The sequence below is a fragment of the Silene latifolia genome, chromosome X, assembly GCF_048544455.1.
Source record: "Silene latifolia isolate original U9 population chromosome X, ASM4854445v1, whole genome shotgun sequence".
NCBI lineage: Eukaryota > Viridiplantae > Streptophyta > Magnoliopsida > Caryophyllales > Caryophyllaceae > Silene > Silene latifolia.
Genome location: NC_133537.1, coordinates 291,636,323 through 291,651,129, shown reverse-complemented (window position 1 = coordinate 291,651,129; position 14,807 = coordinate 291,636,323).

Sequence of the window (14,807 nt, the reverse complement as noted above, 5' to 3'; positions counted from 1 at the left end):
CGTGTGTCTCAACAAGCATATCCCTATGACCTTGGTTGACGACGGATCGGCTGTCAACATACTCCCTTTGAAAACGGCGCATATTCTGGGCCTGGAGAAGAGTGACTTCGTTCCCACTACACAGACAGTTCGGGCATTCGATGGCACTGTGCGTCGAGTAAGTGGACTCGTCGATCTGGTAGTACAGACTGGGCAAGTGGAAAAGAAAATAAGTTGCCAAGTAATTGACATATGCTCATCCTTCAACTTATTGTTGGGAAGGCCTTGGATCCATGCTACGAGGGCCGTAACATCAACGCTGCATCGAAAAATCAAGGTCTCACTCAATGGCAAAACAGTCACCATTGACGCCACGCCAATTACGGTAGCAGGAGGGGACATTACTTCTGAAGTAAGGGTCGAAGCTGCCAATGACGCATGTGGTTTCGAGATTGTCAACATGATCGAGCTGAACCCCGAAGCGGATAATATGGATCTATACACGGGAAGTCATGCCTGCGAAGTGATTCTCAAGACTGGGAAGTACTTCGGTTTCTCTTTATATCCTAGAAAGGAGGGTACATTCGAGTTGAAACCACCAGTAGCCAAAGGAGTAACTTTCGGGCTCGGATATGAACCCACTGGGAAAGATCTGCTGGAAAAAAGGGGAAGATCAATCGAAGATCGGGATATCAAAATGGGACCATATCACCTAACCCTAAACGGTCACTTCGTGAGAGCTGGGGAAGAACTTCCCTGCATGGACTTCCCTGAACCTATCTTTGACCCAAAGGAAAACCTTATGGTCCGGGAATCGAAGTATTCCAAGATTGCTACTATATCCCTGAAGATATTCTAACCGTGATGCCAGTAGGGACTAAACCGGCTCCAATAAGCGACGAGAAAGCCATGGGTCTTCTTTTCGGTGAAGAGAAGAAATCACCGATACCAAACGAAGATTTGGTAAGTATGATTCTGAGAAGCGAACGGTTCGGCCCATCTACCCTCATCACCGATGTAGATCCTCTTAGGACTAGCACGGGATGGCGGAAAACGATCAAGTGGACTGATAACAAGGGACTCCTTTTCAAGTTGACAACGGGAGAAGGAGAGATGTTCAAGATGCTTCCGATACTGAGTCTGAGTCTGAGTCTGAGTCTGAGTCTGAGAAAGGTTCTAAGATTGAGTCTAAGGAGTCAGGTGTTGAAAATACCCCTCCCCTAGCTTTCCCTTCCTATGCACCCTTTCCTAGCGGTGATATTCCGGGGCCTGTCCCGAATACCCCTATCTCGCCACTGAGCTCCGACCAGTTGGCTCAAATGTAAGCGCATTTCGCGCAATTTCAAATCAATAATAATATGAACCAGTTTGCTTACGACTTGTCTCACTTACATTGTAATTCGAACTTTGAAAATGATTGTTTTAATAATGACATTGAGATTGAGGTCGAGGACGAACAGGTGGTCGAAGAAGAAGAGGAAATAGAACCACCTTTACAGTTGATAAAAGGGTTGGAGGAGTACGAACAGAAAACTTCGGTCATCGAAGATACCGAAACTATCAACGTAAGGTACAACCTTAGAACCGCAGGAGCTTAAAATAGGAACTACTTTAAGTCCCACCGAGAGACAAGGGTTCATTGATTTGTTGCATGAGTTCAAATATGTTTTTGTGTGGTCCTACAAAGACATGCCAGGCATTGACAGAGAAATTGCGGAGCACAGGATCCCAATCAAGCCGGGATATAAGCCAGTCAAGCAGAAGCTACGCAAAATGCACACAGATTGGTCTTTGAAAGTCAAGGAAGAAATCGACAAAGCAACTCAAAGTCGGGTTTATCAAGGTGTCGAATACTCGGATCGGGTGGCTAACGTCGTACCGGTGCCAAAGAAAGATGGTAAAGTTCGGGTTTGTGTCGACTTCCGGGATTTAAACAAGGCAAGTCCGAAGGACGATTTCCCATTACCTCACATAGACATCTTGGTTGACAACACGGCAAATCACGTGTTACTATCCTTTATGGATGGATACGCCGGCTATAATCAGATCAAGATGGCGAAAGAAGACATGCGTAAGACTGCGTTCGAACGCAATGGGAACCTCTTTGCTACACAAGTAATGCCTTTTGGGTTGATAAACGCAGGGGCTACATACCAGAGGACCGCGACAACGTTGTTACATGATATGATGCATAAGGAAGTCGAGGTTTATGTCGACGACATGATTGTCAAGTCAAAAGAGCGTGATGGCCACCTTGGTACACTACGCAAATTCTTTGAACGATTGCGCAAGTATAACATGAGGTTGAATCCACAAAAGTGCGCATTCGGAGTCACATCCGGCAAACTGTTGGGTCACATCGTTAACCACCATGGCATCGAGGTGGACCCATCAAAAATCAAGGCCATAATGGAAATGCCTCACCCGAGAACCGAGAAAAAAATTCGAGGTTTCCTGGGAAGAATTCAGTATATAAGCCGGTTCGTGGCAAGGCTAACTATGATATGCGAACCAATTTTTAAGAAGTTGAAAGTCGGGGAACACGCCATATGGGATGATCACTGTCAAGCTGCGTTCAACAAAATCAAAGAAATACTATCTTCCCCCCCCGTGGTCACCCACCAACGGCCGGATCACCGCTTTTGTTGTATCTTACGATTCTGAATCATCGCAATGGGGGCGATCTTTGGCACAGTAGTCGATAAAGAGGAAAGAGCAATTTACTACATTAGTAATAAGTTCTTGGAGTATGAAATCAAGTATACTCAGCTCGAGAAGACATGCTTGGCTTTAGTGTGGGCGACAAAGAAGTTACGACACTACATGCTTAGTCATAGTGTCTGCATCCACTCGAAGATGGACCCAATCAAATACTTGTTTGAAAAACCAGTTCTAAACGGCAGAATGTCGAGATGGACTTTAATGCTTTCCGAATTTGATCTAAAATATGTACCGCTAAAGGTGATAAAGGGAAGGGCGGTTGCGGACTTCCTGGCTGATAACCCGATAGAAGAAACTGAGGTTATAGATACGTGGTCATTTCCCGGCGAAGATATCATTCATATAGACAACGATACGTGGGACCTCTATTTCGATGGAGCATCGAACTGCAGGGGATACGGGATAGGAGTTCTACTTATTTCACCAGAAGGTGAACATGTTCCCATTTCGATCAAGTTGGACTTTAATGTTACCAATAACGCGGCCGAATACGAAGCGTGCCTACTCGGTCTGCACAGTGCTCTCGAGTTAGGCATCAAGAAGCTTATAGTACATGGGGACTCGTCACTAGTGATCAATCAAGTTGTCGGGACGTGGAATATCCGAAGCAATAGCCTGGCTCCGTACCAAGCGAAAATAGATTAACTAGAAAAGTTGTTCGCCGATGTCAAATACGTGCACCTCCCCAGAGATGAAAACCAGTTTGTTGATGCCCTATCAAAGCTTGCTGCTCTGATCAACATACCTGATCATATGGATACTATGCCAATATGTGTCGAACGAAGATCATCACCTGCTTACGTTAATGTAATCGGAGACGCAGAAGAAACCGAGGCTGAACCTTGGTATCAAGCTATTCTAAAGTTTTAAGGAATCGGGAGAGTATCCACCCGACATGGATAACCGCGGAAAGCGCGCTATTCGAATGCTAGCCGCTCAGTTCATTAGAACCAATGATGGACAGTTGTACAAGAAGACCGCGCAAAATATCCTTCTACGATGCATAGACTCATCAACTGCAAAAAGGGTCATAGAGGAAGTCCATGACGGGGAGTGTGGCCCACACATGAATGCCCATATGCTAGTTCGTAAAATCATGAGATTAGGGTATTATTGGACCACGATGGAGACAGATTGTCGCAAATATGTCAGACATTGCCATAACTGCCAAATCTTTGCGAATATACAACACGTGCCGCCATCACTGTTATATACTTTGACGTCACCGTGGCCTTTCTCAACATGGGGAATCGACATTAATGGAAAGGTCAACCCGTGCTGGAACAATGGGCATTGTTTCATGCTAGTCGCCATCGATTACTTCACGAAGTGGGTAGAAGTGAAATCATATAAAGTGCTACAAAGCGAAGCGGTAGCAAAGTTCATTCAGAATGAAATCATTTGCGGATATGGGGTGCCGCATGAGTTCATTAGCGACCATGGCACTCACTTCCAGGCTGAAATCGGGTAATACTTGAAAAGTATAAAATCAAACACCACAAGTCGTCACCTTATCGACCTCAAACAAATGGCGCGGTGGAAGCCGCTAACAAGACAATCACCGTGATTCTCGGAAAAATGACCGACAATTATCGCGAATGGCCGGAAAAGATACCGTTCGCACTATGGGGATACAGACGTCTATTCGCACAAACCACGGAGCAACTCCATTCTATTTGACATATGGGATGGAAGCGTTCACTGTCGAATTAGAGGTACCTTCTTTGATAATCCTGTTAGAAAGTCAGGTTCCGGAGGCTGACTGGCTGCAGGCTAGGTATGATTCCTTGGTCATGCTCGACGAGCGACGGTTAAATGCGCTACACCATGTTCAACTTTATCAGAAAAGGATAGAAATAGCATTTAACAGGAAGGTGAAGCCTCGAGGAATAAAGGATGGGGATTTGGTCCTAAAGTTTGTCCGCGCTTTACTACCAATCGACCCGAGGGGGAAATTCAAGCGAATCTGGGCGGTCCTTACCTGTAAAGAAAATATTATCGGGAGGAGCGATCAGACTAACAGATCTAGATGGAAACGACTTCGCGAATCCGACGAATTTGGATCAATCAAGAAATATTATCCTTAGAACTCATTCTCAATGTCATAAAATAAAATTTTGAATTGCGTTGCTTGCGAGCAAGTTTAAGCGCGGCACTTTTGCTTCATTTTTTTTTTTGTGCGTTATAAACTGATAGTTGTAGCGCATTTGTCTTGTGGAACTACGAGCTCGGTTTGATTCTCGTGACAACGAGATACGTAGGCGACTCTTTATAAGAGTACAACCGACCCTTCCTTTAATAAAATGAAATTTTATGCAGAAACTGGGAATTTTAATAAATAGTAAGTCTTATTAAAATCGGGCGATGCCCATTACAACCTTCAAAGAAAAACAACAACAAATGATAAGTAGTAGTATTAAATAATAGATTGGAGTCGAAGGCTCCTACATCTTCCTTTTCCCTTTGCCTTTTGGGTCACGTGACCGAGGCTCCTACGGAGGAGGGATAGTCGCGTCCTGTCTAGCACGCTTCTTAGGAGGGATCATCATTTCCTCCCGAGGGCCCAGCCTATCTTTTACGCTCAAACGAGGGCCCAGTCTTCCTTCCAGGGCTGAGCCCAAATGTGCTCTTGAACCCAACCGTTTCCACACACCTGTCACCTGTGAGTCAGTCTTAGAAGTTTTCTCGGTTTTAGCTTCAGGTCCAGATGCAGACGAAAGATCGTTAGCGAAGAAGTCGCGACTGCTTCTGCCTTTGTCATAATATTTAATGTCGACAAGCTCATCCTTCCGCAGCAAATCCTTGCCTGAGTCAGTTTTCTCATTAAGCCACTTAGTGTAAGACGGGGATACCCAGGTAGTCTGAGGGCGCGCAGACACGTACCAACGACGCCTTTGATGCCACTTTTCGAGCCAATCATCACACATAGGAGAGTTTAGTTCCCTTGCTCGCCCCAGAACAGCCTCACACTTGGGAATTACTTGTCTACGGCCCATCTGACGCAGAACGCGGTCGGGGTAAATGTGAATAGACCGTTCCAAACCCAGTAGTTGCAAACGCCTGGTCTTATCTTCCTCCGGAAGGATAGTAAAAAATTTGAGGCGAAGCCAAGGCATGAACCAGCAAAGGGGCGACCTCCTTCTTCTGTCATCTTGTTCCGCCAATAAACAAGGTCATTTGGATGCTCGTCTTCATATCGCTTAGCACGCATAGTCAGCATACGAGCGAGGTACGAGTTCGGCTCACGCGGCGGGGCAAAGAGCCAAAATCTCTCACAAAGCCACACTTGCGACAAGAAAAAAGAAATCGTGAAAAAAAAAAAGGAAAAAAAAAAGAAAAAAAAGAAAAAAAAAAGGGAAAAAAAAAAGAAAAAAGAAAAAAAACGAAAGAAAAAAGAAAAAAAAGAAAAGAAAGAAAAAAAGGGAAAAAAAAAGGAAAAAAAAAAAAGAAAAAAACGAAAAAGAGACAGCAAGAGCAAAATCATGGCAGAATACAACAAAATCGTGGCGAATACAAAAAATCGTGGCGAAATGCAAAGAAAATCGGAAGGCGAGATACACAGAATTGTGGCAGAAATCGTGGCAAAATATAGTAAGTCGTGGCGATAACACGAGAACTCGTGGTAAAAATAAGAAACAAAGGAAAGCGAAATCAAGAGGATAGATTTTGTTACCTGCAACAGACGGGAGCATCCCGACCATTCAACATCAGGGTTCGTTTTCTTAGCATCTAAACCCCTAATAGTTTCAGCGAGAATAATCCAGGAAAGATTATGTCCCGTCTCCATCTGAGACACAATAGACACAAGCTTCGCTTGTCCCACACAAGTTGTTTTGTTCATCCTACCTTCGAAGACATAAAGATATAACATGATCAATCCAAATGCTCACAAAGACGATACGGAAGTGAAATCTTGTTTTCGCAAGATGCAAAATTTCCGATGAATAGCAAGAAGGTTGACTTCGTCACCAGTGACTATATCCTCAGAGTCCGCCCTGGAGAGGCCAAGACAGTCTAGATATATTCCACGCCACCCCGAATGAAATTTCGGTATAGCCGTGACGGCCTCGATCCCACCCTCCCGGGGCGAAAAACTCTTCCTAAGGGGCGGATCTCCCCCTCAGGAAAAACAAAGACATGGTTACGAGGATCCCAATAGCTAAGGCACTGTTCTAACAAAGCAGGTTGAAGGCGGATCTGGCGTAAGGGAAGTAATTGCGCCAGTTGAGCGAACTTTAATTCCTGTCTCTCTGCGACAGTGAAGTCTGTCTCTCATGCTCGCATAGCACTCACTAGATTATTCATAATGATTTATGTCGTTTGCACCAGTTTGGGGGAAAGCAGAATAAATTTTTTTTCTGGGAATGCAACTCTTCTTTATATATAGAAAGTATAAGAGAAAGGAAACACCTAGGGTGACACCCCTAGGGTACCGTTTTTAGCCGTGTGGGCCTTGGGTCGCGTGCCTCTTAGGCCCGACCCCAGTTCGCGCCAGTCTTTAGCACGATACGTCGGGTTTTCGCTCAGTCATCGCGTTTTGGGCGCGCCAGAATGGCCAATTTACCTTTCTATCCCCAGCAAGTCAATAATTGAATTAAAACCCGTGCACACTTACAGTTTTATTTTCCTTTTTTGTTTTACGGTAGCGGGCTACGCCCACGTGGTTTACGAGTCATACAGAGTGTCTGAGTCGTATTTCATGCTCACCCATCAAGGCTCAATTTCAAAAAAAAAAATTCAAAAATTTCAAAATTCCAAAAACTTTTTACGAATTATGGATAGATGATCCAAGTAGTGGAATCTTTTCGGGTCGATGACCCCAATCTTTCGAAATTCAAAAATTCAAAATTCAATTTTTGAAGGGCCGATGGCCATACATTCCAAGTGATGTCAAATTCAAACTTCAGGTCGATGGCCTAGTTTTTCAAAATTTTCAAATTCAATTTTCGGGTCGATGACCTAATCTTTCAAATGATCCAATTTCAAGGTCGATGATCCAAATGTGCTTAAGTGATGATTATTGCTCGTACATTTTCTATGTTTCAAATATAGCAGGATATGCTTCAACTGGGGGCTCTAAAGTCTTCGACTATAAAGCCATCACAACTGGGGGCTCTGAAGCCGTTGGCTTCAGAGACCATTATCAAGATGTAAAGGATGGCATCCACCAAGAATTCAATTCAATACAAGAGTATGAAATGGAAGAATTCCTTAGCTGAAAGCAAATGATTAATTTCGGACAAGTGCCAGCAGATGATAAATTTTGGGCAAATGTCAGCAGATGATGAATTATGGACATACGCCAGCACATGATAAACTTTGGGCATGTGTCAGCAGTTGCCGAACTACAACGCGGGTTTGATTCCGTCAGAAACGGATACGTAGGCGCCCGAGGACAAGGCTCAACCCACCATATATGCAATTTATGGGTCGACGACCAATGATTATAATTTGACGCAACAGAAGCAAGAGTTAATCCCCACGAAGTTTCGGGTATGATCTCTTCTTATGGTCAAGGCGAGCTTATATACGCAAGTCTAATGGACTATAAACGACCCGAGAATCCTCGGTCGAGAGGGACTGGGGTATACTTTGACTTTCGCCTTGTCCAAGCCTCAGTCAAAGTGGGGGCTCTGTAGATACCCGTATCCGTCGATATTGGAATTTATAGAGAACCCGACAAACACCCGATGATGATAGGACACATGTATTTATTAGTTGTCATTGTCATTATTTGGGTTCGTTTTACGATGTAGAATGAGCGTTGTCGACGGAGTATTTTATTAATTTAAATGATATTTAAATTAAAGCTTTTTTAAGGTGAATTCATTTTACTTTATTTTGAGTTTATTTTCTGAAGTTTATTTTATTGAAAATAAAATAAATAATTGATTTGAAAAATCATTTTATGAGTGTATTTGATTTGAAAAATCATTTATTTTAATGTGTTAATCGATTTGAAAAATCGAATTTGAAAATCGAAAACTCGTTTTAATCACACGTTTTGGAGCTCAATTATAGCTCGGTTTTTGAGCCCGATTTCTTTACGAGTTGGCACGAATCTCGAGTACACTAACTAACCTAGGCCTCTACCCATCCAACCCCAGTTCGAACCCCCATACCCACGTCCCAAATCTCGCCCCAAACATACACAAAGCAGCCCAACTACTTCCCCTTACCCGCGTTAGCCCTTCCTCTTTTCCAACCTGTTTTGTGTGCTTCAAAGCTTGACCCAAACCCGCCACAACCAACCCAATTCCTGCCCCTCATTACCTACAAACAACCCATCACTAAACCCACCACGAAACCCATCCAATTCCCGTCCCAAACACCCAATAAACAGCCCGCAAATAACAAGCAGCCCCCCTGTTTTGCGTGCTCAAACCCGAGCCCAAAACCCGCTCCAAACACCACTTAAACCCGTGCCCATTAACCCTAAACCATACCCTAGTATCCTACCCATATTACTTAAGCTTAACCACCAAGAAAACCCCCCATACAAACCCTAAAAACCCCACGAATTAGCTGATGGACAGCAATATGCAAAGGAGCCCGACGCATTGTCGCCCTATCAAACCCTACTTTAACTCCCTATAAATACCCCCCCCCCCCCCCCTTCACCATAATTTCATTACTCTAAGTTCTCCATACATACTACCGTCACTCACAAGCATTAAGCTCCAGAAACAAACCCTAATTGCCTCTCAAAACCCTCGACAAAACCGAGACATCCAAACTGAAACAGTTTGTGTCTCTCTCGAAATACAATTCGTTTCCCCTTCAAATCTCCATTAAAATTCGAGTTTCTTGTTCCTAATTAACCACATAACATCCATCTACATCTTAGACAAAGATTTACGAGCCAAATTGACCTTGAGAGTACACGAATCCCCTCGAAAAACAGAGTGTCATACACTCTATTTTCGCGGCTTTTCCTGTCTGTCCAGTTCTGTTTGTGCTCGTTTTTCGTGCCCAATAACTCAAAACGAGCGTGGTTTGTTTTAAGATATTTTTTCTCCTCTCTTTCTAGTTTTCAAAACATCTTTTAAATCTAATTTTCACCGTGAAACGAGTGAGAAATTGCAGTTTGAAAGTTGCTGTCCAGATTTACGAAAAAACGTGTTGTTGCTTTGTTCCTCCGTCGACGACGGCCTCTCGAGATAAAATCTATGATCGATTACGACCCAAGACGGTGTCAACGATACATGTAGGTTGAGGGTGCATCAAATCCTCCTCTTCTCCCTTTTATTTCGTTCTTTTTATGTTTGTTTTTTATTGTTCGTTTTTACATTGTTTATCGTTTTGCATCGTTTGATATCGTTAACTATGAAACTAGTTTAGTCTGAGTATGAGTTAAAGTACCACCATGAACACCCGCGTTGACTTGAGTCGGGAAATAAATCCGCCACATCGGTCGGTCGTATCCCCCTTCTCATTTACATATCCTCGTGTTCAAGGTAGGACATTAATAAAACGAATTCTCACTTTGTTCCTCGCTTTTGACCCCTCGCTTGTTTCGCTCAATTCGGCCTGCCCTAGGACCCTTTGCATGTTAGTTCGACCTCTTATTGTTAACATAGGACTCATTTAGATGACATTAGATCGATTTAATAACCTAATTAGACATGTTAGGGTGCTTCGACATAAGCATTAAAATCGATCAACAATTCTATAACCTAATTGAATGCATCTCTCTTTTCACTCGATTTCTCGCTAGCATAGGAGTGCGTGATTAGCACCTTCCTATTTACACTCGATGAGTAAGCGTTAATCTTATAATTTTGTGACCTAGTTGGACCCTTTAGGCCGTGTAGAATACACATTCGCGTGACATCTTCTCAATCGATCAACGTCGTTTCTAACTTGTTTTCTAACTCGTTTCCTAACTCGCTTTGCAAGTCTATCTAACCTAATGAACCTAACCTAGGAACTAGGGTGGCCGTGCCTGGGGCCGTGTGCTTGGCCGTGCCTTTTGTCATTCTTGCTTCATCTTTATATCGTTTATTCATCGTTGTTTTGTATTTTGTAATTACCTTTTGTTTATCGAGTCGTGTTTTGTAATTTGTTTGTAATTAGTTTTCCGTTATCGAGTCAAATAATTTCTAAAAAACCTTAGTCTTATTTGGTTAGATAGTTGTGCTCCAATTCATGTAAGAGCGTAGTAAATCGCATGTTGTTTAAAGCAACATGGCCCGATTTATGCTAATGCATGCTTTGGTGTGTGTGACCCAATGTCTAATTCGATAAGATTAAGCGAAAGCACGCATTACGGGGAGTGACCTAAGGCCGTGAGGCATGTAAGTCGTGGGCCACACCCCTTGTGCACGTTTCCCTAGGCCGAATTGGCCGTGTCGTGTATGGTTTTGTGTATAGCGTTGTATTTTAGATCGAGTTGTATCTTTAATTTCCTGTTGTGTCGGCATGAAATGCCTGGGTTGTAATAGGGTAGATCCCAACGACTTCCCCATTCCCCTCAAGCCTTGTTTGCTTTGTTTTGTTTGTTGTTAGATCAATCAACCCACATGCTAAATTACAACTTTGACAAAGTTAGTTTAGTTGCATCTAAAACGACATAGAAATTGTTGTCACATGTTAGGGTTTTAAAACGATGTTTGCATATCATATATCGTAGTAGCTATGACCTTGTTTGAAATCCGACACTTGACTTAGTAGAGGCCGTTATTGACGGGCGGGGTTAGGTGTCCTTATGGGCTTCCTAACACGTACCCTCACCCCTTACTCAAGATCTATGGTTTGTGGATCCGTCTAAATACCATTGGATTACGAGAGTCATTCAAATCGAGTGATATAGGGTACAAGTCTTTATCTTTAATCACTCGTAGTCGATTGGCTTTATGCTTTTCGATGAAAGGTGTAAAGTTTACTTGAACGGTTCCAAGTTCCCATAAAACTTGGTGGCGACTCTAATTTGTCTTAATTCGATTCGAAGGAACCTCGAGTCGATTATGCCTAGTGTGGATCCCGCGGACGCAGTTCCCGAGGGCCTTGTCCACATAAAGTTTTCCCAACACGAGAGTTCACGACATACAATCGTCCCTCTCAAGTTCTTCCGAAGTTTGTTTGAAGACGACCCAAGCAGATTTCTCCCAGCAGTTCCCGCCTATGTCCTGCTACTCGCAATATTTTTTGTTTCCCCGCGGAGTGCGATAAAAGTGTCGTTCTCCCGAAGTTCCCAAACCAGTAGAGTTCCTACACTCGAGCCTTAGTTACCCCTTAGTTTGAACTTATATTCGGGCTTCCTTCCCATTGATGCTTTTCTTTAGGGCCCCACACCCTAGTGCCAATCCTTATATATATTTTAGGTCTTACCCTTAGCTCCTACGCTTACCCTTAGCTCCCATGCACCTCTGGAAGCATCTCGAGAAGAAGTCTCAGGTATGGTCTCTTCTTATGGCTGGCGAGCCTCCTTACATAGTCTAATGGACTTTAAACGACCCTCCCCGATAGTCAATAGACTCTAAAATGTTCCCGACGACAGGTCCTTGGTTCAGACCCCTTGAGCCACCTCGCGTCGCCATAGTCGTCAGGTTGTAATCTTCGATTGACCTGATGGCTATACTTTGACTTTCTCCTTGTCCAAGCCTCAGTCAAAGTGGGGGCTCTGTAGATACCTCATTTCTGCACCTCCCTCAAACCACCCGGTGATGGTTGGGCCACATGTTTGGTACGCGGAACGATTTTTCACTGTTTGTAAGTTTATCGTCAAGTGATTGCTCAAACACTGATGTCTACCTCTTAGTTGTCATCTACGCGCCGATACGGTCGTTTGACAGTAATTAGAGTACATTTGGAGTCCGGGCCTAAAACCGTCTTCATTTTCTGATAACCGCTTAAATCCCGAGTCAGAATGTTCTGGAATGTTCCGGATATTTCTATTCCATATTTTATAAATATTTTACAATCTTTTAATCTTTGGTAAACAATTTCCCGTAATATTCATACAAAATATTAAGGAAAACCAAATTTATCCCGTCATTCCATAACTTAAACACGGAAATCTTTCTTCCGCAGGAGGAAACCACCTGGGAACAGACGCTGCGCCTCTTCCAAGAGACGCAGTGACTGCTGCGCCTCTTCCCAGGTCCTTTTCTGCGTATTTTTCATATCTTTTTCATATCTTTTCGAGATTCACTTCCAAAGTCTCTCCAAAACCCCTATTCCTTCACGTGATTAGTATAAATAGGAGCCTTCGCTCCTCATATTTCTCACGCGAGTGTCCGCCCTTCTCTTCTCCCTTTGCATTCTAGACCACGTTCTTACTTTTTGGCGTCTACGTGCTTGAACATTCGACCACGTAAGCTCGGATCCTTCTGAGTACCAGCCTCGTTTGCATGACCGACCAATTTGACCAACTCCACAACTAATCAACTTAATTAATCTAATCGTTTTCCTCTTACGAGGGCATCTTCGTTACATTCGAGTCGAGCATCACTAATCGTAAACTTAGTTCATCTCGTTTTGCCAAACATGTAAGTCTGAGGGTGTAAATCCTTCTTTATTTATTGTTCTTTACTTTTTGTATCACTAATGTAAGATTTATGTCGAAAACACCTCTTAAAACCGATTTATAAAACCTCGTTTAAAACCCTTTTTTCGGATTACCAGAAGACAAACCGTCGAGAAAGGACGCAGCAACTGCTGCGCCTCTTCGAAGGAGCGCAGTGCCTGCTGCGCCTCTTCGTGAGGCTGTCGCAGTTCCTGCTTCCTTTCTTCTTCCTTCATCCTCTGTAAATTCGTCTTCTTTATTTGTTTTCGTTTGTTTTTGTTAATTCTTTGGTATGATAGCATAATGATTTCACATGTACCTAATTCATCATCATTAACACGTTTAATTCATCATTAAAATCCGACTTAAATCCCTTATAATCCAATATTTGCGGGTTTTCGTCATTAAAATCAATCCGGGTTGTAGAGATTCGATTTGTTCATATTGAGTTTCTGGAATTCGACCTTTGATATATTTCCATCTGTCTATTGTCATATTCATCGCATATGCGTCATTAGTTCGTCATTAATTCGTCATGTTTAACCTATTTAGTTCACCCATGTCACAAATCAATCTTTCATTCATGTAATTAATTCATCTTAATTCGTCTCATCCATGTTTTATTACTTTTATGACTCATTCATATGTAATTAATGTATTAAATCACTTCCATCCGAGTTAAATATATTAATCAATCCTTAAAATCATCAATTAACATTAACGATTTGCAGTTCCGGCTTCACAGCCAGAACTCACCCTTGGAACAGACGCAAAGAATCGCTGCGCTCTTCCAAAGGGCGAAGTCTCTTCTTTGTTCCAGTTGATTTCGCCTCAACTTCCGTTCTGCTTTGACCTAGTTTAATTAGCATACGTATAATTAACTATTATCTGTATTATCGCCTACTATTCTATTCGTTAATTCGTTCCTTTATTCTTTCTTTTTTCCCAAACTATCCGTTTTAAAGGTATTTTCGACATAAATCACTAAACCCAATGTAATTATTGTAATTTTTTATTACTGTAATTTTTTCCTTTATTGTATTTATCGTTGTATTTTGTATCATTTGTATGCCTTCACATGTAATTGAATCTAAATTCCTACTTTGACTAAATTGTTTGCTAATTAATTGTTCACCGACTTAGTTTAATCTTCACATGCTAGGATTAAAACTTGGATGTTGCATTGCATGCATATAATCGACAATATATCGAGTATAGACAATTTCCCTAATCATTAGTAGAGGCCGCTATCGAGGCGGGCGGGATTAGGTGTTCGATCAAAAGAGCTTCCTAATACGTACCCTCACCCCTTACTCCAGATCTCTGTGAACATCCGTGTTCATTGGCATCCACGAGAGTCATTCTAGACATAGAATGCTAAGGGTAACGAGTTCTTGGTGTTCATGTCACTACTTTGTGTCTTGACATGACATGAGGTATTCGAACGGTTCCAATTTCCCATAAAAATTGGTGGCGACTCCACAAATACAAACGCTTGTTTCCCAAGCGCCCCCGTGGCCCCATGTCCACACTGTAGAGGATCGACGGGATTCGTGAAAGTGTCACGAGAGCACTGACGAGTCAAACGCTCGCCCAGGTA